Source organism: Panthera pardus, unplaced genomic scaffold (assembly GCF_024362965.1).
Source record: "Panthera pardus isolate Hobbes unplaced genomic scaffold, ASM2436296v1 HiC_scaffold_8, whole genome shotgun sequence".
NCBI classification, from domain to species: Eukaryota; Metazoa; Chordata; class Mammalia; order Carnivora; family Felidae; genus Panthera; species Panthera pardus.
In genome coordinates this window covers 69,877,150-69,901,144 of record NW_026527013.1, presented here as the reverse complement: position 1 = coordinate 69,901,144, position 23,995 = coordinate 69,877,150, and the positions used below count along the sequence as shown (strand labels likewise).

The 23,995-nt window shown below is 36.8% G+C and overlaps 1 protein-coding gene across 2 annotated transcripts in view; it reads left to right on the top strand.

Moving 5' to 3' along the window:
* Nucleotides 1-23,995, top strand: part of LOC109267983 (uncharacterized) — a 74,987-nt gene that overhangs the window by 9,278 nt on the left and 41,714 nt on the right. The window contains exons 4-5 of one of the 2 annotated variants that reach the window (XR_002080392.2): nt 17,784-17,818; nt 21,150-21,623. The exons of the other annotated variant lie outside the window; for it this stretch is intronic. The gene's annotated coding sequence lies outside the window, so the exon portion shown is untranslated. Of the gene's footprint in view, nt 1-17,783; nt 17,819-21,149; nt 21,624-23,995 lie in introns of those variants that run through there. 2 annotated transcript variants of the gene reach the window in all.

Below are 23,995 nucleotides of genomic sequence, written 5' to 3'. Positions count from 1 at the left end.
CCCCGCATTGGCAGTGCAGAGCCTGTCTGGGATTCTCTCTCTTTCTCTCTCTCTCTCTCTCTCTCTCTCTCTCTCTCTCTCTCTCTCTCTCTCTCTCTGTGTCTGTCTGTCTTTCCCCCTGCTCATACTTTCTCTCTCTCTCTCTCTGTCTCTCCCTCTCTCAAAATAAATAAACTTAAAAATAAAAAAGAAGATACTAATGGCCACCAACACGATCATGTGACAGTAGCACTGCATTGTCCAACTTTGGGTGGGGCCATTCACACTGTTGTCTTTGAAACGTCCCGGAGCAGAATTGAGGATGTGTTTAGCAACCTGAAGAGCTGTGCTGTGCCGTGGCCACGTCTAGGAGCCCCTGGGGTCCTGTCAGGGAAAAGGAGGGTATGAAGCACTTGAGGATGCCAGTAAAATTATGAGTTGAAGCCTTGGAACTAAATAACATCTTTGTTGTTAATCCTGAAATTACTAGGCATGCCCTTATTGGGCTGTCTACATCTTGTGTTGCTGTGGAAAGCATGGATTGCATATGGTATTAAATTCACAGGATGTTTTCTTACACTCATACCTGCTTTGTGCTTAGGTTCTTTGGTCTATCTGAATCTCTTTCACCTTCTCTGACCCTTCAGCCTATTCCTTCTTTGTTGTTCCCAATAATCAGCTCCAGGAATTAGCATAGATCTGTGTAAGTGCAGAGAGTGGCACCTTGACCACAGGGCATGTTCAAAGACTTGCGTAACAAAGAAGAGATGAGAATGTTGTTGTTTTTTAAAATTTATTTATTTTAATTAATTAATTTATTAATTAATTTATTATTTTTGAGAGAGCGCGTTCTCACGAAAGCAGGGGAGGGACAGAGACAGAGGGAGAGAGAGTATCCCAAGCAGGCCCTGTGCTCAGCACAGACCCCAACGCGGGGGGTGGGGAGGGCTTGAACTCACAAACCTTAGATCGTGACCTGAGCTTAACAGACTGAGTCACACAGGCACCCCAAAGAGAATGTTCTTTATTGCTGATTTACATTTAGGAACTCTCTTGCTGGATAGTTCTTGGCTTAAAAGAGAAAGCATCTTCATGAAAAATGACATAATTATAGTTTCTTTGCTGAACTGGGTATTTTAAAGATTCTAATTTTGATTGAGAGAACTTTGGATATAATGAGAGTTTAAAAATTACATTTACTTTTCTTTTATTCCTTTCTAGAATAATATCTTGATTGACAATTTATATATAAGGCTATACAAGTAAGACAATAAAACATCTATTGCAAAGGAAGGAACAGAAGGGAGGGAGGAAGGGAGAGAAGGATGAGGGAGGGAGGAAGAGAGGGAAGAAGGGGTGAGAGAGTGAGGGAAAGAAGAAGAGATAAAGACAAAAAAAAGATGAAAGGAAATGATGAGCACTGGGTGTTGTGTGTAGGTGATAAATCACTGAATTCTACACCTGAAACTGATATTACACTGCGTGTTAACTAACTGGAATTTAAATAAAAACTTGAAGAAGAAAAAAAAGGACGGAGGGAAGGAATGGAAAGAAAGTACCTCGTGTGGGTGTCTCAAATGACTAAGCTCCTTCTGGATGAAGTCAGTTGGGGTCCCATAAGCCAAATCTTGTCAAATGAGTGTTAATATTATATTCCTACAAGTGACTAAATTTTAGAATGTTAATCTACAGACACAGTTTGGGATCTTTTATCTGTCCATCTGTCATGAAAAGAATTGGCAAGGGTAGGGCTGACTCACATGATGGTAACTTCTTCTAGTCTTATATTATTTCCCTGGCAATATGAATATCATGGGCATTCTATCTGCTTGAGTAGAAAGTCTCCCTATGCTCTTTTTTTTATTATTATTTTTAGTAAACAGTATATACCCAGAATTCATATCAGGAGGTTTCAGTTCTTAAAAACGATTGAGTATTAACTAAGATTGGTTCCATCTATACTGTGTCCCATCAAATGTGGGATTCATCCATCTCCTAGTACCTGGTTAACAAAGATAGAGAGATAGCCCAATACACCACAACCAGATTAATGAAAAAGAAAAATTGTAGATTGGCTATCATGGATCTCATTAATGTAAAGTTTGTCATTACCACTACCAATACATGGCTACCTATGGCTTTCTTGGGTTCACAGATCCTTCAGATATTTTATTGGTGGATAGTGACATGATAACCTGGTGATATAATGAAAGCAGGCAGTGCAAAGCCCCAAGGCTGGCTGAAAGTTGTACATTCTGACAAGGGGTTATTTAAGTCTGAAAACTAGTTTCCATTAAGTCTTAAAAATATTTTCCCATCAACATAACAATCCACATGTACCTTTGTGGAAACATGATTAGGAAGACAGGAAAATTGAACCTACTAGTATGATCTTGACCTGATTTCTGAGATATTTATCTATAGACTCTTCAGCTCATACGCTTATAATATTTTTGTTATCTTTCAGCGTCTTTTAGTATGTAACACTGAGATGTATCCAGATGGATCTGGGGGCTCCTGACATATTTGCATCCTACACGTCCTCTTCAGGTTCAGCATCAGTATGTCAGTTAAATGCCTACAACATATAAAATCCAATAACTTAAATAGGCACCAGGTGAATCATTAAGAGTGTAGGCTCCAGAGTCTCACTGCAACTCTGTTCCTTACTAGCAGTGAAAATAACTTTGGGCAAGATACTTAAACCTTCTGTGCCTTAGTGTTCTCATATTATTAATAATTACTATTAATAATGATAATAATAGTAAGGGTTAAATGAGATAAGGCTTTTGAAGCCTGGCAGGCTGCTTACTGTATACACAGTAAATGCTCAATAAATAGCAATTATTGGCATTATTAATATATTACTTGGTAGCCTATTTTTTCAAACTCTTTGATCACCTTCAGACGTTAAAGCAATCCAGATGTTAATGTAGTCCTATTATGTTGCTGTTTGGGCTCTGTTTAAGAAACTGTTGCCAACTCAAGGCCATGAGGCTATTTTCATGTTATCATCTGGCAGCTTTATTCTTAAACCTTTAATATTCATATATATAACCCATCTGGAATTATTTATGTGTATAGCATCAGTAGGGACAATTTTTAAGTTTTTCCCCATTGGATATCCAACTGACCCAACATTTACTCATTATTCTATTCTAACCTTTACTCATTATTCTATCCTGCCAACTTTGTCAGAAGTCAAGTATGCATGCATGTGTGAGTCTGTTCTTGGTCTCTCTTGTTTCCTTTGGTCTATTTGTCTATCCTTTTCCCAATACTATTTTAACTATTGTTACTTTGTATTAAGTCTTAAAGTCAGGTAGAAAAGTTCTACCACTTGGTTCTTCTTCAAGATGGTCTTGGTATTCTAGGTGATTTGCAATTTCATACACCTTTCAGAATCTGCTTGTCAATTAAAAAAAATGAACTTCTGGAATTCTGACATTTTTATAATTCTGAGTCTCAAATCCCTCACATACATCTATATGCTTATTTAGATCTTTTAAATTTTCTCTTAATACTACTCTATGGCTTTCTGTATAGAGATCTTACATATATTTCATTGGATTCATTCCCAGGCTTTAAATTTTGACGATACGATTTTTGTGTTTTTTTTGAGGTATAATTGACATACAACATTATATTAGTTTCTGGTGTACAACATAATGATTCAATATTTATATATATTGTGAAATGATCATTACAAGAAGTCTAGTTATCATCTGTTACTATACACATTATAAATTTTTTTCCTTGTGATGAAAACTTATAAGACATCACTAAGAGTGTAAGGTTAAGCCATAGGCTAGGAGAAGATATTTGTAGTACATTAAACTGACAAATAACTTATATCTAGAATATATAAAGAAATTTTATTTTTTGAAAAAGACAATACAGTAGACCAGATATTCAAGCATCCCAAAGTGACACTTCACAAAAAAAGGATATTGAAGTGACTAATTAATAGACAAGTGCTCAACATCACAAATGCAAATTAAAGTTGCACAATGAGATTCCATTGCACACCTAGCAGAAAGGTAAAATTAAAAAGAATTTCCATACTAAGTGTAGGCAAGAATGTGGAGTAACAAGGAACTCTCATGCAATATGGGTTGGATTTCATTGGAAAACTGTTTGCCAGTAACAGCTAGAGTTGAATTTGCACGCATCCTATGATCCACCATTCCACTAGTAGGCTTAGCCCACACAAATGCTGGCATGAAAAGACATATATATATATATATAATGCCGGCATGAAAGACATATATAGGAACGTTCCTATTAGCATTATTTGTAAAGCTCCAAACTGAAAACAACCAAAATAGCCATCAATTTTAGAATGGATAAATTGTCGTATAGTTGTATGTGATACAGCTGAAAAATGGCCTCCCAAAGATATTAGGTTTTAATCCCTGGAACCGTAAATGTTACCTTGTGATTAAGCTGAAGCTTGTGAGATGGGGAGACTATTCAGGGAGGCTGTAAATGCGACTAGTACCTTATAAGAGGTAAACAGAAAGAAATTTAATATACACAGTAAAGGAGAATGCAGAGTGACCCAGGAAGGAGAGACAGAGTGATGTGGTCACAAGCCAACAAATGCTTATAGCCACCAAATGTTGGGAGAGGCAAAGAATGGATTCTCCCTCAGTCTCAGAAAGAAATGCATTTCTGCTGACACCTTGGTTAAGGCTCAGTGATATTGACTTTGGATTCCTAGCCTCCAGAACTATAAGAGAATAAATTTCTGGCATTTTAAGCCACTTTTTTCTGGTAATTCGTTACAGCAGCAGAGGAAAGGAATACACCATAAAATGAAATACTATAAAGCAAGAGAAATAAATGAGCTTCTCTACACACACCAACATGGATGAATCTCAAAAATGTAATTCTGAAGGAAAGACAACATACTTATGATTCCACTTACATAAAGTTAGAAAGTAGTCAGTACTCATCTGTGATGTTAGAAGTCAGGATGGAGAATGCCTTTGTGGAGGGAACAGTAACTGGGAGGAGCAGGAGTGGGTTTCTGGGGTCTGGGAAATGTTCAGTCCTTTTATATGTAGGGGTGTATACACCTTGTGATGATTCATGAAGCTATAATCTTATCACTTATGCACTTTATATATGTGTGTTTCATTCAAACAAAAATTTATTAAGAAAAAAAACCCACCTAAATGAAATCTGATCCAGTTGTACCTGATATGAGACTTCCCTGTCATCCCCTCAGGGACTGTGGCTCAAGGGCTCGGGGGCAGGGGGGTGCTGTGTGGCCGCATCTGTACCTTAACCTGCCCCTTCCCTTTGGACCTACCCTGCTTTGGATTGTTTCAATCTGACTCTGGTGGCTTCTCTGCTATGCTGTTCTCTATATAAATGGGATGTGTACTTTACTTGGGAGGGGCCAGCATTCAACTTCACTCAGGACTACCCTTTATCACAGAGTATTCCTTCAAAGGGGGGCTGCTGTTCTTCTGATAGCCACACCAACAAATCCAGGTCTCCAACATCTGTTCAGGGTGGCACTTGCCCTATTTGACCCTTTGCCTTGGTGACTCTAGGGCTCCTGCTCTCCTCTGGCATCCAATGGAATGCCTTAGCTTCCCTTTATGTCTCCAAGATCTTCAGAGATCCAGGATAGATGGAGAAGTAACTTTGTCCTGTTCTCAGGCACATTCCACAGTGGGCCCTTCTCACCTTGTTGGCCTGGATTACTTTGGCAAACTTCATACCAAAGAAAGCATCAACCAGGGAGAGAGAGACCAATATTTCTTCAGGTGATTATAATTCCCATAAATGATTCTTCTAATACTTCTCTCCTCTCTTGGCTTTGGACGGGAATAGATTGACAAGAGAAGCACTTTCTTCTTTTCTGTAGAAGGAGAAAGGAGAAGTTCTCTCACCATTAATGCTGGAACTCAGGTAACTCACTAACCAATCCACCCCAACTCTTCCTCAGGCTACTCCTTCGGGTGAGGCTGGTGGAGAGATGCAGTTGAGAGACAGTGTCCTTTTTCAGTCCTGGGGGCAGGGTTCAATATCTGAGCTGGACTGTGGTGGGTATACTCAGCATCTTCCTATCCTTGGCATTAAACCTTAGTCATTAATTCTGGGACAAATAGAAAAGTCCCACTTGGTTTGTTATACCAAGGTCCACTCTACCAATCTTTGCAGATATGAAACTAGAGCCAAGCTCAAAAACTAGAGCCAAGCAAAGAATTCAGGCAATATTTTTTCCTCCTGAAGGATCTAAGGATACTTAGAAGATTGGCTCCAATCCTTGGTAACCTGTACTTTTATAAACTCGTATATTTTTGTCTGCTTGGACCCCAACTATAGTTGTAACTGGAGAAACAAGCTACATTTATATTCCTTGATCCTTGGAAGTTTACTTGTAACTGAGAGTAATAAACTTTCATTGTAGTATTTTTGATTCTAGCCTTTATGACTGTTATAAAGTGATATTTCATTGTAGTTTTAAAGTTGCATTTCCTTAATGATTGGAGATGTTAAGTATCTTTTCATGTGTCCCCGGGCCATCTGTATGTTGTCTTTGGGAAAATGTCTATTCAGGTCCTCTGTTCATTTTTAAATCATGTTATTTGGGTATTTTTTGATGTGGGTCATATGAATTCTTTATATGTTTTAGATATTAACCCCTTATCGTATATATCATCTACAAATATCTTCTCCCACTCAGTATACTGCCTTTTCGTCTTCTTGGTGGTTTTCTACACTGTACAAACACTTTTTAATTAGATGTAATTCCAATTGTTTATTTTTGTTTTGCTTACCTCATCTCAGGAAATGTATCTTGGAAAATGTTGCTACAGCTGATGTCAAAGAAATTATTGCCGGGCACCTAGGTGGCTCAGTTAGTTGAGCGTCTCCCTCTTGGTTTCAGCTCAGGTCATGATCTCACAGTTCGTGAGTTCAAACCCTGCGTTGGGCTCCATGCTGAGAGTGTGGAGCCTGTTTAGGGTTCTCTCTCTCCCTCTCTCTCTCTCTGCTCCTCCCCTCCTCATGCTTTCTCTTTCTCTCTCTCTCAAAAGAAATAAATTCATTAAAATAATTATTGCCTATGCTTTCTTCTAAGAATTTTATGGTTTCAGGTTTGATATTTAGGTCTTTCTTCCATTTTAAGTTTATTTTTGTGTATAGTGTTAAGAAAGTGGTCCAGTTTTTATTTTTTTGCAGGTAGCTGTCTAGTTTTCCCAGTATCATTTATTGAAGAATGTTTTTACCTCATTATATACTTTTGCCTCCTTTACCATAAATTAACTGACCATATATGCATGGGTTTATTTCTGGGCTATCAGTTCTGTTCTACTAATCTCTGTGTTTGTCTTTGTGCAGGTACCATGATGTTTTGATTGTTATACCATTGTAGTATATCTTGAAATCTGGGAATGTGATACTTCCAGCTTTGTTCTTTTTTGTTAGGATTGTTTTGGCTCTTTGGGATCTTTTGTAGTTTCATATAAATTTTAGGATTATTTGTTCTAGTTCTATGAAAAATGCTGTTGGTAACATGATAGGGATTTCACTGAGTATGTAGAATGCTTTGGGCAGTATAGACATGTTAACAATATTGGTTCTTCCAATCCATAAGCATTGTATACCATTCCTTTTCTTTGGATGTTTACTTTCTTTTAGCAATGCCTCAGTTCTCAGAGTACAAGTCTTTACCCCTTTGGTTGAAACCATTCCTACGCCCAAATGTCCATCAACTGATGAATGGATAAAGAAGATGTGGTGTGTGTGTGTGTGTGTGTGTGTGTGTGTACTTGGCAATCAAAAAGAATACGTGGATGGAACTAGAGTGTATTTATGCTAAGTGAAATAAGTCAGAGAAAGAAAAATATCATATGATTTCACTCATATGTAGAATTTAAGAAACAAAACAGATGAACATATGGGAAGGAAAGGAAAAATAAGATAAAACAGAGAGGGAGGCAAACCATAAGAGACTCTTAAATAGAACAAACTGAGGGTTTCTGGAAGGGAGGTGGAAGGGGTGATGGGCATTAAGAAGCGAACTTTTTGGGATGAGCATTGGGTGTTATATGTAAGTGATGAATCACTGGGTTCTACTCCTGAAACAAATACTTCTCTGTATGTTTACTAACTTGAATTTAAATAAGTTAGAAATAAATAACAAAAAATTATTCATAAGCATTATATTCTCTTTGATGCTATTGTAAATAGGATTGTTTTCTTTACTTCCCTTTCTGCTTTTTTGTTATTAGTGTATAGAAATGCAACAGATTTCTGTATATTGATTTTGTATCCTGCAACTTTACTGAATTCATCTATTAAATATAATAGTTTTTTTGGTGGAGACTTTAGGGTTTTCTATATATAGTATGTCATCTGCAAATAGTGACTTTTACTTCTTCCTTACTAACTTGGATTCTCTTTATTTCTTTTTCTTGTCTGTTTGCTATGGCTAGGACTTCCAGTACTATGTTGAATAAAAGTAGTGAGAGTGGACATCCTTGTCTTATTCCTGATCTTAGAGGAAAAGCTCTCAATTTTTCACCATTGATGATGATGTTAGCTGTGAGTTTGTCATATATGGCATTTATTGGTAAGGGTGTAGAGAAAAGGAAACTCTTATCGCTGTTGGTGGGAATATAAGTTGGTACAGCCACTATAGAAAATAGTAGGGAGGTTCCTCAAAAAATTAAAACTAGAAATACCATATGTTCTTGTAATTCTACCTCTGGGTTTTTACCCAAAGAAAATGAAAACACTAACTCAAAAAGATATATGCACCCCTATGTTCATTGCAGCATTATTTTCTATAGCCAAAATATGGAAGCAACCCCAGTGTCCATTGATAGATGAATGGATAAAGAAGATATGGTACACACACACACACACACACACACACACACACACACACTGCAATATTAGTCAGCCATGTAAAAGGATGAGGTCATGCCATTTGCGACAACATGGATGGACCTAGAGGATATTCTGCTAAATGAAATAAGTCAGACTAAGAATAACAAATGCCATATGATTTCACTTATATGTGGAATTAAGAAAAACAAAATGAATAAATAAATAAATAAAAATCAGAATCAGACCTGTAAATACAGGGAAAAAAGTGGTGGTTGCTAGAGAAGAGGGATGAGAGGGATGGGCAAAATAGGTGAAGAGAAGTAGGAGATCCAGGCTTCCAGTTATGGAATAATTAAGTCATGGGAATAAAAGGCACAGCATAGGGAATATAGTCAATGATACTGTAACAGTGTTGTATGGTGACACATGGTAGCTACACTTGTAGTAAGCATATCATAACGTATAAAGTTGTTAAATCACTATGTTGTATACCTTAAACTAATGTAATATTGTGTGCCAACTATACTCAAAGGGGAAAAAAAGATGTGTATATATACATAATGTAACATTACTAAACCATAAGAAGCAGGAAATCTTGTCATTTAAAATTTGGATGGACCTAGAAAGTATTTTGCTATGTGAAATAAACCAGACAGAAAAAGATAAATTACCATATGATTTAATCTATACTTGGAATCTAGAAAATAAAAGAAAGAAACAAACAACAACAACAAAAAAGGAGAAATAGACTCATAGAGAAAAAACTGATGGTTGCCAAAGTGGAGTGGGTTGGGGATGGTGGACAAAATGAGTGAAGGGGGTTAAAAGATACAACCTTTCAGTTATAAAATAAATAAGTCACTGGGATAAGTATAGCATAGGGAATATAGTAAATCATATTGTGATACACTTATTGTGGCGAACATTTTGTAATGTATGTAACTTTTGAATCATTGTGTTGTACACCTGAAACTAAATTTAATATTATATGTCAACTACAAATGAAAATTAAAAAAAAAATTTAAAACCCTGGTTTTGTCTGCCTTCATCTATATTCTTACACTAAGAAGATAAAACCTTTATTTTTTTTGACTAATGGATTTTTAGCAGTTTTAGGTTGCAGAAAAAATTAAATGAGAAGTATCCAGGATACTTGTATAATCCCTTAACTCATCAGCCCTACAATTTCCCATATTTCTAGCATCTCACACTAATGTGGTACATTTGTTGCAGTTGATGAACCAATGTTGTACATTATTATTAACCAAAATCCATAATTTACTTTAGGATTACTCTTGGTGTTGCACATTCTATGGTTTTGAAAAAGTGTAATAACGTATATTCATCATAAGGTATCATACAGAATAATAGTTGCACTGCCCTAAAATCCTCTTCATGCCATGTCTTCATCTCTCTTCTGCTCTCTCCTTCCAAACGCTGGCAACCACTGATCTAGTTAGTGTCTCCATGGTCATGCCTTTTTCAGAATGTTATAGAGTTCGAATCATACAGTATGTAACCTTTTCAGATTGGCTTTTTTATTTAGCAATATACATTTAAGATGCCTCCATGACTTTACATGGCTTGATAGCTAATTTTTCTTTACTACTAATATTTCATTGTCTAGATGGACCACAGTTTATTTAACCATTAATCTACTGAAGTAGATTAGATTCCAAAGTTTGACCATTATGAAAAAAGCTGCTATAAACATCTGCGTGCAGGTTTTGTGTGGAGATAGTTTTCAAGTTCTTTGGGTAAATGCCAAGCAATGTGACTGCTGAATCATATGGTAAGAGTATATTTAGTTTTTTAAGAAATTGCCCAAAGTAGCTGCACATTTTACATTCCCACCAGGGGGTGTGTAATTGTAACTGGTTGTTTTAATTTGCATTTCCTGAATGACATATAATGTGGAGCATCTTTTCATATGCTTATGTACCATCTGCATTTCTTTTTTTATTCGAGTATAATTAACATAGAATGTTGTATTAGTTTCATGTATACAATATAATGATTCAACAATTCTATACATTTCTCGGTGCTCCTCAAGATAAGTGTACCCTTAATCTGCTTTATCTATTTCCCCTATCCTCCTACCTATCTCCTTTCTGGCAACCACCAGTTTGTTGTCTATATTTAAGAGTGTGGTCTTTTGGGAGGACTGGACAGCAACATGCAGAAGGTTGAAACTAGACCACTTTCTCACACCATTCACAAAAATAAACTCAAAATGGATAAAGGACCTGAATGTGAGACAGGAAACCATCAAAACCCTAGAGGAGAAAGCAGGAAAAGACCTCTCTGACCTCAGCCATAGCAATCTCTTACTCGACACATCCCCAAAGGCAAGGGAATTAAAAGCAAAAATGAATTACTGGGACCTTATGAAGATAAAAAGCTTCTGCACAGCAAAGGAAACAACCAACAAAACTAAAAGGCAACCAACGGAATGGGAAAAGATATTTGCAAATGACATATCGGACAAAGGGCTAGTATCCAAAATCTATAAAGAGCTCACCAAACTCCACACCCGAAAAACAAATAACCCAGTGAAGAAATGGGCAGAAAACATGAATAGACACTTCTCTAAAGAAGACATCCGGATGGCCAACAGGCACATGAAAAGATGTTCAACGTCGCTCCTCATCAGGGAAATACAAATCAAAACCACACTCAGATACCACCTCACGCCAGTCAGAGTGGCCAAAATGAAGAAATCAGGAGACTATAGATGCTGGAGAGGATGTGGAGAAACAGGAACCCTCTTGCACTGTTGGTGGGAATGCAAATTGGTGCAGCCGCTCTGGAAAGCAGTGTGGAGGTTCCTCAGAAAATTAAAAATAGACCTACCCTATGACCCAGCAATAGCACTGCTAGGAATTTATCCAAGGGATACAGGAGTACTGATGCATAGGGGCACTTGTACCCCAATGTTTATAGCAGCACTCTCAACAATAGCCAAATTATGGAAAGAGCCTAAATGTCCATCAACTGATGAATGGATAAAGAAATCGTGGTTTATATACACAATGGAATACTACGTGGCAATGAGAAAGAATGAAATATGGCCTTTTGTAGCAACATGGATGGAACTGGAGAGTGTGATGCTAAGTGAAATAAGCCATACAGAGAAAGACAGATACCATATGGTTTCACTCTTATGTGGATCCTGAGAAACGTAACAGAAACCCATGGGGGAGGGGAAGGAAAAAAAAAAAAAGAGGTTAGAGTGGGAGAGAGCCAAAGCATAATAGACTGTTAAAAACTGAGAACAAACTGAGGGTTGATGGGGGGTGGGAGGGAGGGGAGGGTGGGGGATGGGTATTGAGGAGGGCACCTTTTGGGATGAGCACTGGGTGTTGTATGGAAACAAATTTGACAATAAATTTCATATATTGGAAAAAAAAAAGTGTGGTGTTTTGTTTGTCTTTTTTTTTTTTTTTGGTTTTTGTTCATTTATTTTGTCTCTTAAATTTCACACCTGAGTGAAATCATTATCTATTTGTCTTTCTGTGGCTGACTTATTTCACTTAGCTTTATACCTTCTAGGTCCATCCATGTTGTTGCAAATGGCAAGATTTCATTCTTTTTTATTACTGGGTAACATCCATACTATATATACACCATATCTTCTTTGTTTATTCATCTATCATTAAGCACTTGAGTTGCTTCCATATTTTGGTTATTGTAAATCATGCTATAATAAACATAGTGATGCATTTATCTTTTTGTATTAGTATTTTCATTTTCTTTGGGTAAATACCCAGTTGTGGAATTACTGGATCATATGGTAATTCTACCTTTAATATTTTAAGAACCTCCATATTGTTTTCTGCAGTCACTATACCTATTCATATTCCCACTAATAGTACATGAAGTTTTCTTTATCTCCACATCCTCACCAATCTTTTTTATTTCTTGTATTTTTGATATTAGCCATTCTGACAGGTATAAGATGATATCTCATTGTAAATTTACTTTTTATATTCCTGATGGTTAGTGATCCTAAGCATCTTTTCATGTGTTTGCTGGCCATTTATATCTCTTTGAAAAATGTCTATTTAAGTCCTCTGCCCATTTTTAAAGTGTTATCATCATCATCATCATCATCATCATCATCATCATCATGTGTGTGTGTGCATTGCATGAGTTCTTTATATATTTTGGATATTAACCCTCATTTGTCTATCATCTACAAATATCATCTCCCACTCAGTGTACTACTTTTTCGTGCACTGTGCACTGTGCAAACACTTTTTAATTAGATGGAGTTCCAATTGTTTATTTTTGCTTTTGATTACCTTGCCTCAGGAGATGTATCCAGGAAAATGTTGCTACAGTTGATGTCAAAGGAATTACTGCCTAAGTTTTATTCTAGGAATTTTATGGTTTCAGGTTTCACATTTAGGTCTTTATTTTGAGTTTATTTTTGAGTATGGTGTAAGAAAATGGTCCAATTTCATTCTTTCACATGTAGCTGTCCAGTTTTCCCAACACCTTTTGTTAAAGAGACTGCCTTCTTCTCATTGCACATTCTTGCCTCCTTTGGCATAGACTAACTGACCATATTATCCTGGTTTTATTTCTGGACTTCGGTTCTGTTCCACTAATCTATGTGTCTATTTTTGTGCCAGTGCCACACTTCTTTGATCACTTCAGCTTTGTACTATATCGTGAAATCTGGAATAGTGATACCTCTAGCTTTTTTCTTATTTCTCAAGATTTCTTTTGCTATTCACGGTATTTCATGGCTTCATATAAATTTTAGTATTATTTGTTCTAGGTCTGTAAAAATTGTTGTTGGTATTTGGATAAGGATTGCATTAAATTTGTAAATTGCTTGGTTCTTCTAATTCATGAACATGAAATATCTTTCCATTTGTTTTTGTCATCTTCAATTTTTTCCCACTAATAGCGCAACAATTTCTTTTGTTAATGTTTTACCATTTTTAGGCTACAGGTCTTTGGTTAATGTTATTCCTGGATATTTTATTATTTGGGTGCAATTATAAATGGGGTTGCTTTCTTAATTTCTCTCTCTGCTACGTCATTATCATTGTATAGAAAATGCAACAGTTTTCTGTATATTGATTTTGTATCCTGGAACTTTACAGAATTTATCAGTTCTATTAATTTTTTGGTAGTCTTTAAGGTTTTCTACATATAGTATTATGCTATCTGCAAATCATGAAAGTTTTTCTTCTTGTTTACCAATTTGGATGCCTCATTTCTTTTTCATGTCTGATTACTTTGGCTAGGACTTCTAGTACTATGTTGAATAAAAATGGTGAGAGTGAACATCATTTTCTTGTTCTTGATCTTATGAGAAAAGTTCTCAGCTTTTCACCACCTGAATATGATGCTCACTGTTGGTTTTTCATATATGGCCTTTATTATGTTAAGGTATATTCCCTATAAACCTACTTTGTTGAGAATTTTTTATCGCAAATGGATGTTGTACTTTGTCCATTGCTTTTTATGCATCTATTGAGATGATCATATGGTTTTTATCCTTTCTCTTATTGATGCAATGCATCATGTTGATTGAGTTGTGAATATTGAAACACCTTTGCATCCCTGGAATAAATCTCACTTGATTGTGGTGAATGATTTTTTAATATATTGTTAGATTCTGTTTGCTGATGTTTTGTTGAGGATTTTTGCATCTATGTTCATAAAATACATTGGCCTGTAGTTTTCTTTTTGGAGTGTCTTTATTTGGTTTTGACATCAAGATGATGCTGACCTGGTAGAATAAATTTGGAAGTTTTCTTCCCTCTTCTATTTTCTGGAATTGTTTGAGGAGAATGGGTTGTAACTCATCTTTAAATGTTTCATAAAATTTACCCATGAAGCCATTTTTTCCTGGATCTCTGTTTTTTAGAAGTTTGATTACTCACTCAGTATCATTGCTAATAATCAGTCTCTTCAAGTTTTCTATTTATTTCCGACTCATTTTTTTTTTGTTTTTTGTTTTCTGTTTTTTGTTTATTTTTTTAAATATTTGTTTATTTTTGAGGGACAGAGAGAGACAGAGTGCAAGCAGGGAGGGGCAAAGAGAGAGGGGGACACAGAATCCAAATTAGGCTCCAAGGTGTCAGCACAGAACCCAACGCAGGGCTTGAATTAATGAGTTGTGAGATCATGAACTGAGCCAAAGTCAGAAGTTTAACCAACTGAACCACTCAGGAAGCCCTCTGACTCATTCTTGGAAGGTGATATGTTTATAGGAATTTATCCATTTCTTCTTGGTTGTCCAACTTTTGGGCATACAATTTTTTATAATATTCTCATTATCCTTTGTATTTCTGTGGTGTAAGTTGTTATATCTCCTCCTTCATTTCTGATTTTATTTAAGTCCTCTCTCTTCTTTTTTGATGAGTTTAACTAAACATTTACCATTTTGTTGATCTTTTCAAAAAACCAGCTTCTGGTTTCATCTATTATTATTTTAGTCTTTGGTTTCATTTATTTCTACTATATATTATTTTCTTCCTTCTACTGGCTTTGGGCTTTGTTTATTCTTCTTTTTCTAGCTCCTTTAGCAGTAAAGTTAGGTTGTTTATTTAAGATCTTTTTCTGCTTCTTGAGTAGGCCTATATTGCTATAATCTTTTTTCTCAGAATAGTTTTTGCTGCATCCCAAGTATTTTGAGTTGTTTTAATTTTCATTTGTCTCTCTCTATTTTTTAATTTCCTCTTTGATTTATTAGTTGACTCATTCATTGTTTAGTAGCATATTATTTGGCCTCCACAGATTTTTGTTCTTTCCAGATTTTTTCTTGTGATTGATTTTTAGTTTCATACCATTGTGGCTATAAAAGATGCATGACATGATTTCAATCCTTTTGCATTTATTGAGACTTGTTTTGCGGCCTAACATGATATGTTTTTGAGAATGTTTCACGTACACTTAAAAAGAATTTATATTCTGCTCTTTTTGGATGGAGTGTTCTGAATATATGTGTTCGGTTCATTTGGCCCAATGTGTCATACAAAGCCATGGTTTCCTTGTTGATTTTCTATTTGGATGATCTAGCCATTGATATAAGTGGGTTGTTAAGGTCCCCTACTATTATTGTATTACTGTCAGCTTCTTCCTTAATGTCTGTTAATAGTTGCTTTATGTATTTAGATCCTACAATGTTGGGTGCATAAATATTTAAATTGTTATATCTTCTTGTTCAATTATTCCCTTTATGATTATGTAATGTCCTTCTTTGTCTCTGTTACAGTCTTGTTTTAAAGTCTATTTTGTCCTATTTAAGTATTGATATCCCAGTTTTCTTTTTGCTTCCATTTCATAATAAGTGTTTCTCCATCCCTTTGCTTTTAACCTGCATGTCTGAAGTGAGTCTCCTGTATGCAACATGTAGATGGATGTTGTTGTTGTCATTGTTATTTTTATACATTTATTCATTCTATGTCTTTTGAATGGACCATTTAGTCTACTTACATTTGAAGTAATTGTTGTTGGTGTGTACTTATTGACATTTTGTTACTTCATCTATGGTGCTTTTGTAGGCCTTTGTTTCTTTCTTCTCTTGTTCACTTCTTTTATGGTTTTATGGCTTGCCTAAGTAATATGCTTGAATTTCTTTCTCTGTATTTATTGCATATCTGTTAGAAGTTTTTGATTTGTAGTTACCATTAGGCTGGTATATAACATCTTATACACATGGCAGTCTATATTAAATTGATGGTCATATAAGTTTGAACCCATTCTAAAAGCACTAAATCTTAATCCCTTTTTTGTGTGTGTGCATATAATGTCACACTTTAAATCCTTTTATTTTGTGAATCCCTTGGCTGATTTAAAGATAAAATTGATTTTACTCTTTCTGTGCTTTAACCTCCATACTAGTTTTAAGTGACTAATCGACTACTTTTGTTATATTCATATTTACCTGTGAAATTTTTTTCTTTCCTAATTTTCTTACTCCTGATTATGGGCCCTCCTTTTCACTCAGTGAATTTCCTTTAGCATTTCTTGTAAGGCTGGTTTAGGAGAGATGAACTCTTAACTTTTGTTTGCCTAGGAATGCTTTTCTCTCTCTCTATTCTTAATGATAACTTTGCTGGATAGAGTATTCTTGGTTGCCGGTTTTTGTCTTTCAGCTTTGAATATGTCATGCCACTCCCCTCTGGCTTGCAAAGTTTCTGTTGAAATATCAGCAGATAGCTTTATGGTTTTTTCTCTTGTATGGACTGTTTTCTTTTCTCAAGCTGCTTAAAAATTTTACTCTTTATCACTATCTTTTGCCATTTTAATTATTATGTGTGTTGGTGTGGACCTCCTTAGGTTGATTTTGTTGGACGCTCTCTGTGCCTCTTGGATCTAGAAGTCTGTTTTCTTGCCCAAATTAAGGAAGTTTGCAGCTATTATTTCTTCAAATAATTTTTTTCTCTCCCTTTACTCCTCCTTCTCCTTCTGGGATTCCTATGATGTGAATGTTATTATGCTTGATGATGTTGCTGAGTTTCCTTAACCTATCCTCAATTATTTTTATTCTTTTTTTGTTTTTGCTGTTCTTTTTTTGTGGGGAGGAGGTCTTGGTTGTTTCCCATTACTCAGTCTTCCAGTTTTCTGATCCATTCTTTTGCCTTCTCTAGTCTATTAATGATTCCTTCTAGTATATTTTTTTAAGTTTTTTTTTTTTAACATTTTATTTTTATTTTTGAGAGAAAGAGACAGAGCATGAGGGGGAGAGGGACTGAGAAAGAGGGAGACACAGAATTGGAAGCAGGCTCCAGGCTCTGAGCTGTCAGCACAGAGCCCAATGCGGGGCTCAAACTCACGAACCGTGAGATCATGACCTGAGCTGAGGTCGGATACTTAACCGACTGAACCACCCAGGCACCACCCTTCTAGTGTATTTTTAATTTCAGATGTTGAGTTCTTCATCTCTGATTGGTTCTTTTAAAATATTTTCTATCTCTCTTTTCAAGGTCTCACTGGGATTCTCCATTTTTTCTCAAGTTCAGTAAGTATGGATCTATACTATAAGGCACAGATAGATTTATGATCTATAAGACATATTGCTTTTCTCCATTTCATTTAGCCCATTTGCTGGGGCCTTGTCCTTTTCTTTCATTTGAGACTTACTCCTCTGTCTCCTTATTTTGTATAACTCTTTGTGTTTGTTGTTATGTATTCAGAAAGTCACTTATGTTTCCTAATCTTGAAAGTAGCGACCTTATGAAGAGGCTTGTTCCCTGTAGCACAGTGTCCCCTGTTCTCCAGAACTAGACATTTCAGGGGTGTCTCCTATGTAGGTTACATAATGTTGTGGCTGGGCCTCATTTTTTTTTCGTTCAGTCAGCTACAATGACCCATTTTGCCTGTTGTAGGAAAGTTTTGCTTCCTATGCTGTGAAGGGGCCAGTCTGGAGCCATCATGGGCTTGTAGTTGAGCATTTTCAGCAGTCAGACCAGATTCCTGTCCTCAGTCCCTTTGCTGAGGTCACTCTCCCTGTGTGGTCCCCTGAGAAGCTTTAGTTGGTGGTTAAAGTCTGCACACAAACCAGATAATTGCCTCCAATCCATCTGCCCAGACTGCAGTGACCCTGAACTTCAGAGTTCCCTCCCTGTGCTACCCCTGAGAGGTTTTTGTTGATGGGCAAGGCTGACAGTCAGATCAGATACCTGCCCCTGCAGTCTGCTGCTTCAGACATACTGATCAGTAGGGCACTCTCTGTACTGCCAGTTGTAGGGTTTTCCTGAAGGGATGCAATCAAATTAGTGTGTGTAGTTATCTTTCTCTCCCCAGAGAAGAAGTCGCTTTGGAGTAGTGCTGGTCCCTACTATTACCACTTGTGGGATGAGAAGGGAAGGAGCTGCTCTGGAGGTACTCCAGAGCTGGGTGGGGCTGGTTGGATAGGGTGGATCCACAGGACAAAGCAGTACTGGGCCATATGTGTTAACAAGACAGGTGGAGAGTGTTTGCACTGGTCCCCACAGGTGTCCTGTTGTCTAGGATGGGGACAGGAGGAGGGAAATGGTGCCCACTAGATATTTTATTCTTGAAGTCTCCTAAAGATCCTTGTATCTCCAACCCCTATTCTGAGATTAATAAATATATCTCCTTCAAGTATACTCCACACACTTTTCAAACTGCTGCGTGTATGCTGTATCTCAGCGGGTTATTTGTTATGCTTTCTCTTTAAAGGGTGGGGACTCAGGTCCCCATCTTCCAGAGCCAAGCCTCCTGATTTTTAAAGTATTTGGAGATAAGCCCTGATGGTTATAAAAACACACAAAGTTAAACCCCTCTGGTTTTCAAAGCCTAATGTTATGGGGATTCATCTTCCCAATGCAGAACACCTGTGCCTGGGATGTCTGGTGTGAGGTCTGCTTCTCCCTTTCTTTGTGCTTGTGATGTCACTCCCGTTTGTGGTTTGTCTCATTGGTAGTTTGATTCCAGATCACATCTCCACCACTCTTGCCATTTTTGATGGGACCTCCTTTCTATAATTGCCTGCTAGTCTTTGGGTCATTTTTCAGGTTGGGTGCACTGATGTGGCTATTATCTAGATGTGTCCCTAACATGAGGTGAACTTAGGATCCTCCTGCTCTGCCATTTTTCCAGTGACTTTTTTTATGCCAAAACTTCCTTCTCTCTAATCAAGTATATGATGCCCCATCATTATCCACTAATTCTATGGTTTGCTGGAATTCACTCAACTCAACATGCTGCTTAACATTGTTATTTATCCTAAGATATAGAAAATCATTGCAGAAGATACTTGGATTAATTTTCTCAACCTCTGTTGGATCTTCCTTCTATTTGAAATAATTGCAAAGCTAAAATTACATTTTTCAAACTCTTCCAGATAAGAATTGAATTATGCCAATGTGATACAGTAGCATGAGATTTGGATGGAAGGAAATTTGGTGGAGACCTCCCCCCCCTTTTTCAGGTCTTGGCCATTGCTACTGGCAAACAAGATTGGAAATGTGAGGTTTCTGGGCAGCCACATCCCTGTTTTCCTCCTTGAGCTTTTGAGAAGACTAAAGGTGGTCACTGAACCGGCACTTTTTCTTTTTTCCCCAAACTTTTATGGTTGTAAAATACATGTAACAAAGTTTACTATCTTAACTATTCTTAAGTGTACAGTTCAGAGGTATTGATGTGCAACCATCAATGTGCATCCATCAATCGATGTGCAACCATCAATCACCACCACCCATCACCAGAACTCTTTATCTTACAAAACTGAAACTCATTAAACAATAAATTCTCCCTTTCTCCATCCCCCCTCCCTATCTGCTGGAAACTACAATTCTGCTTTCTGTCTCTATACTTTTGACTATTCTAGGCATTTCCTGGTGGTTCCTATTCTACCATCTTCCTGGAATCCTGTCAAAATGCCCTATGTTTGAGAACATTATTTTCATTATTCTTCAGTTGAGAAGAACACATTATGTTATGGGGAAGTTCTATTACCTCTAGATGAAAAAGGGAGGTGGTGTGTGTGCTGGTTTCTAAAGAATGCACAAGAGGGTGGCAATTTAGAACGAGTTGTCTTGTATTTACAGTTCCCACAGATACCCAAAGCCTCCTTCAATTTTGAATCAAAAAAAGGCAGGTACATGACAGCCAAGCATATAGAAAATGATTATGATTTGAAGAATTTGTTCTCTCCCCTGAGCAAGTGACCTTGACTTCCTTTCTAATATGGTAGTGGTGCCAACAGTCCTGATTAGTCCACTTGGGTTTGGTATCCTCTTATGCTTTTGAGATAGAACCCATATGGAGTTTATGGCAAGAGTTCACAGTTGGCTGGAATGTTTGAAGAGACTTTTAAATGGAGGAAACATTTATAGAGATTAAGCAGGATTAAGGGACACATACTGTGTGCTGAGATACCCAGAGACTAATACTAATGGGAAACTATCAGGCCAACATCCAAAGTGGCAATGGGAATGGTGTTATGAGAGCCTGCATGAAAACTAGAGTTTTGGAAGAAAATCTATTCATAGAATGATGCATTCCCTTCCAGGAACATGACAAAGCAAGGAGAAAGAAAATGTGTCTTTGGCCTCTCTCTCTCCTCCCTTTCTGAACTTCAGTCAGCGCCTCTCATTGGCTAAACCATTCAGAAAGCCAGAGGGTAAGCACAAAGCAGAATAGAAGAAGGTGTAGAATTAAGGGGTTAGGGCTAGAGAAGAACAGAATATAACCAGCACAGATGTTGTCTCTTCTACAAGAATAGCACAAAGGATCCAGATCACTGAAGAAAAGCCCATCATTTTGTAGATCACACTAGTCACTGTCAATTTGCCCTTTGTTCAAGGTCTTTTGGTTCCTTGCAGGTGGGGCTTTCCTCTGCTTCATTCTGTGCTATGGGGTTCTCGTATAGGTTCTTGACCACCTCAACAGTAACACCCGTTCCATTCTCCCCACGTTCACCCTATGACTGCTCCTTTCTGAGCTCCTGCTGACTTTCAGGAAGACTGGTCCTGCTATTTCAGGGTCTACAAATTAAATGAAACTATCTATCCTTCTCAGTTAGTCTGGGAATAAACTTTCAATAAAATTGATCATGGAAAATTTATTTACTACACTTTTAAAGCAATTGATTTCTCGTGACAAAAATCTAGAAATTCAGAGTTTATTTTTTTGTTGTTAATTCTACCAAGTCAAGAGTTCTAGATTTTAACATGATTCTTCTGTCAGGTTTATAAAATATCTAACAAACATTTTTCTGTGTGCAGTATATTGTTGCCAGTATTTTGTATTGATTGTTTCTGCTGGTGATATTAATTATAATTTGGATGAAAGACTGAGATTTTGCATTTATTTATTTAATAATCTGTAAGAAAGGTGTACAATTTTGCCCAAGAATTTCAGAACTGCAGGGGCACCTGGGTGGCTCAGTTGGTTGAGCGTCCAACCTTGGCTCAGGTCATGATCTCAAGGTTTGTGACTTTGAGCCCCACATCAGACTTGCTGCTCTCAGCGTGGAGCCCATTTCAGATCCTCTGTCCCCCTTCGCTGCCCCTCCCCCACTTGTGAGCGGGCACTTGAGCTGTCTCTTTCTCTCTCAAAAATAAACATTAAAAAAAAAGAATTTCAGTACTGCAATATTTTTGATGATTAGTCTAATATTTTACTAATTCAGTTTTTACATGTTCTCATCCCTCCCCTTTTCTGGTAATATTCTAATTATCCATACAAAAACATGTCAGGGGCCTAAATGCTTAACTGTTTCATCAAATATATCTTTTGTTCCATCATCAAATGTTTAGCAATTATGTGAAAGCTTTCACCATCATTTATCTGCTGTTATCTTTTTTTTAATGTTTACTTTTGAGAGAGAGAGAGCGTGTGCGCAAATGGGGGAGGGGCAGAGAAAGAGGGAGGCACAGAATGTGAAGCAGGCTCCAGGCTCCCAGCTGTCGGCACAGAGCCCCACGCAGGGCTCAAACCCACAAACTGTGAGATCATGACCCTCGAACTCATGAAGTGTGAGATCATGACCTGAGCCGAAGTCCAATGCTTAACTGACTGAGCCATATAAATATATAAATATATTTATATACTTTTCAAATAAATATATAGCTACATATAGATATATATCCTGACTTTTACCATAAACATTTTGTCATTAGCATTTTCCCAAGCTATGCTGCAGTTTGCCAAAATATAGTCTTAGTGGTTGTGTAATGTTTCATCTAATGAAAATATCCTGACTTTTTTTAAAGTCTATTTATTTATTTTGAGAAAGAGTAGGGAGGAGCAGAGAGAGAGGGAGAGAGAGAGAATCCTAAGCAGGCTCTGCACTGTTAGCATGGTTCCTGATGCAGGGCTTGACCCACCAACCATAAATTCATGACCTGAGCCAAAATCAAGAGTCAGAGGCTAACGTGACTAAGTTAACCAGGTGCCCCCAAACACCCTAACTTTTTAAGTAGTCCCCTATTTTTGGACTCTAATGTATATTCAGTTTCTCTATGTTATTACTAACATTTGGGAAATACTTTTATTTGTATCTCTTCATATATTGAATTATTTCACCATACTATTCCTGGAAGTACAATCAGTGGATCAAATGAAATTTTAAGAAATTTAAAAACTCTTGAATTATTTTCCCAAAACATTTTTTTCCAAGAAATGATTTGGATTGTGGTTTTGCTCAAACACAGAGAAAAGAAGTAAAAAACATTGAATCTGGTACATCATAGAATAGTAGGTAATACAATATTTGTACCCTGAAAAATGTTTACAGCTGGTACAAGGAAAGGCTCAATTGAACCATTAAGATAAAAACCAATGTAAACATTACATCAAACAGAGCCATTCTCCATAAAATGGCTTTATTTTAGAGTCCTTCCACTCCTTTAAACTACTTTCTCGACCAAGTTTTCCTTCGTCCTCCACTGAACCCTGAACCTCGTGGTTTCTCTGCTCATTTATCTATAATTAAGAGCCTCAAGGTCACTGCAAAACGCAGCTTCAAGGGCATCCATTTTTAGTAAAATCATAAGCTAGATACGCACATGAACCCATTTGCTTGAAAAACACTAAAACTCCTGTATAAATTTGTGTTTACCCTCCTTAAAAACTTTTTTGACATGATGGAGAGGTAAGCATTGTCAGGCCAGTTTCTAGATTAAGGACAGGCATCACTGTACCCTGTTTACGTAGCAAGAGTATTTGCCAAACCTGGAGAGCTTGAGGTTTGTTTTTCATCCACACACCATACAACTTCAGTCACATCATAGAAAGGAAAAAAGAAAGCCCAGAGCCTGATCCTTTCCCACAATGCTGGACTTCCAATGCCTCCACTCTTAGTGTAAAGTATATATATATAAAGTTTGTGTGTGTGTGTGTGTGTGTGTGTGTGCGTGTGTGTGTGATTTCAAACAATTGGAATAAAACAGATTTCATTATCTGACCACAATGTGGTCAAAAACAGTCAATAAATTAATAACAAAAAGATAACTCCAAAATCTCGTAGGTCTAAAATCATAATGAAAATTAGATGATAGCTTGACCTGAATGGTAATGAAAATACCACATATAAAAACTTGTGAAACGCAGCTAAAGCAATGTTTAGAGGAAAATTATACACATTTAAATAGAAGAAAATCTCAAACTTAATGAGCTTGGCACTTAAATGGGCAAGAAAACAATTGTATAGAATCATTTTAGTGTG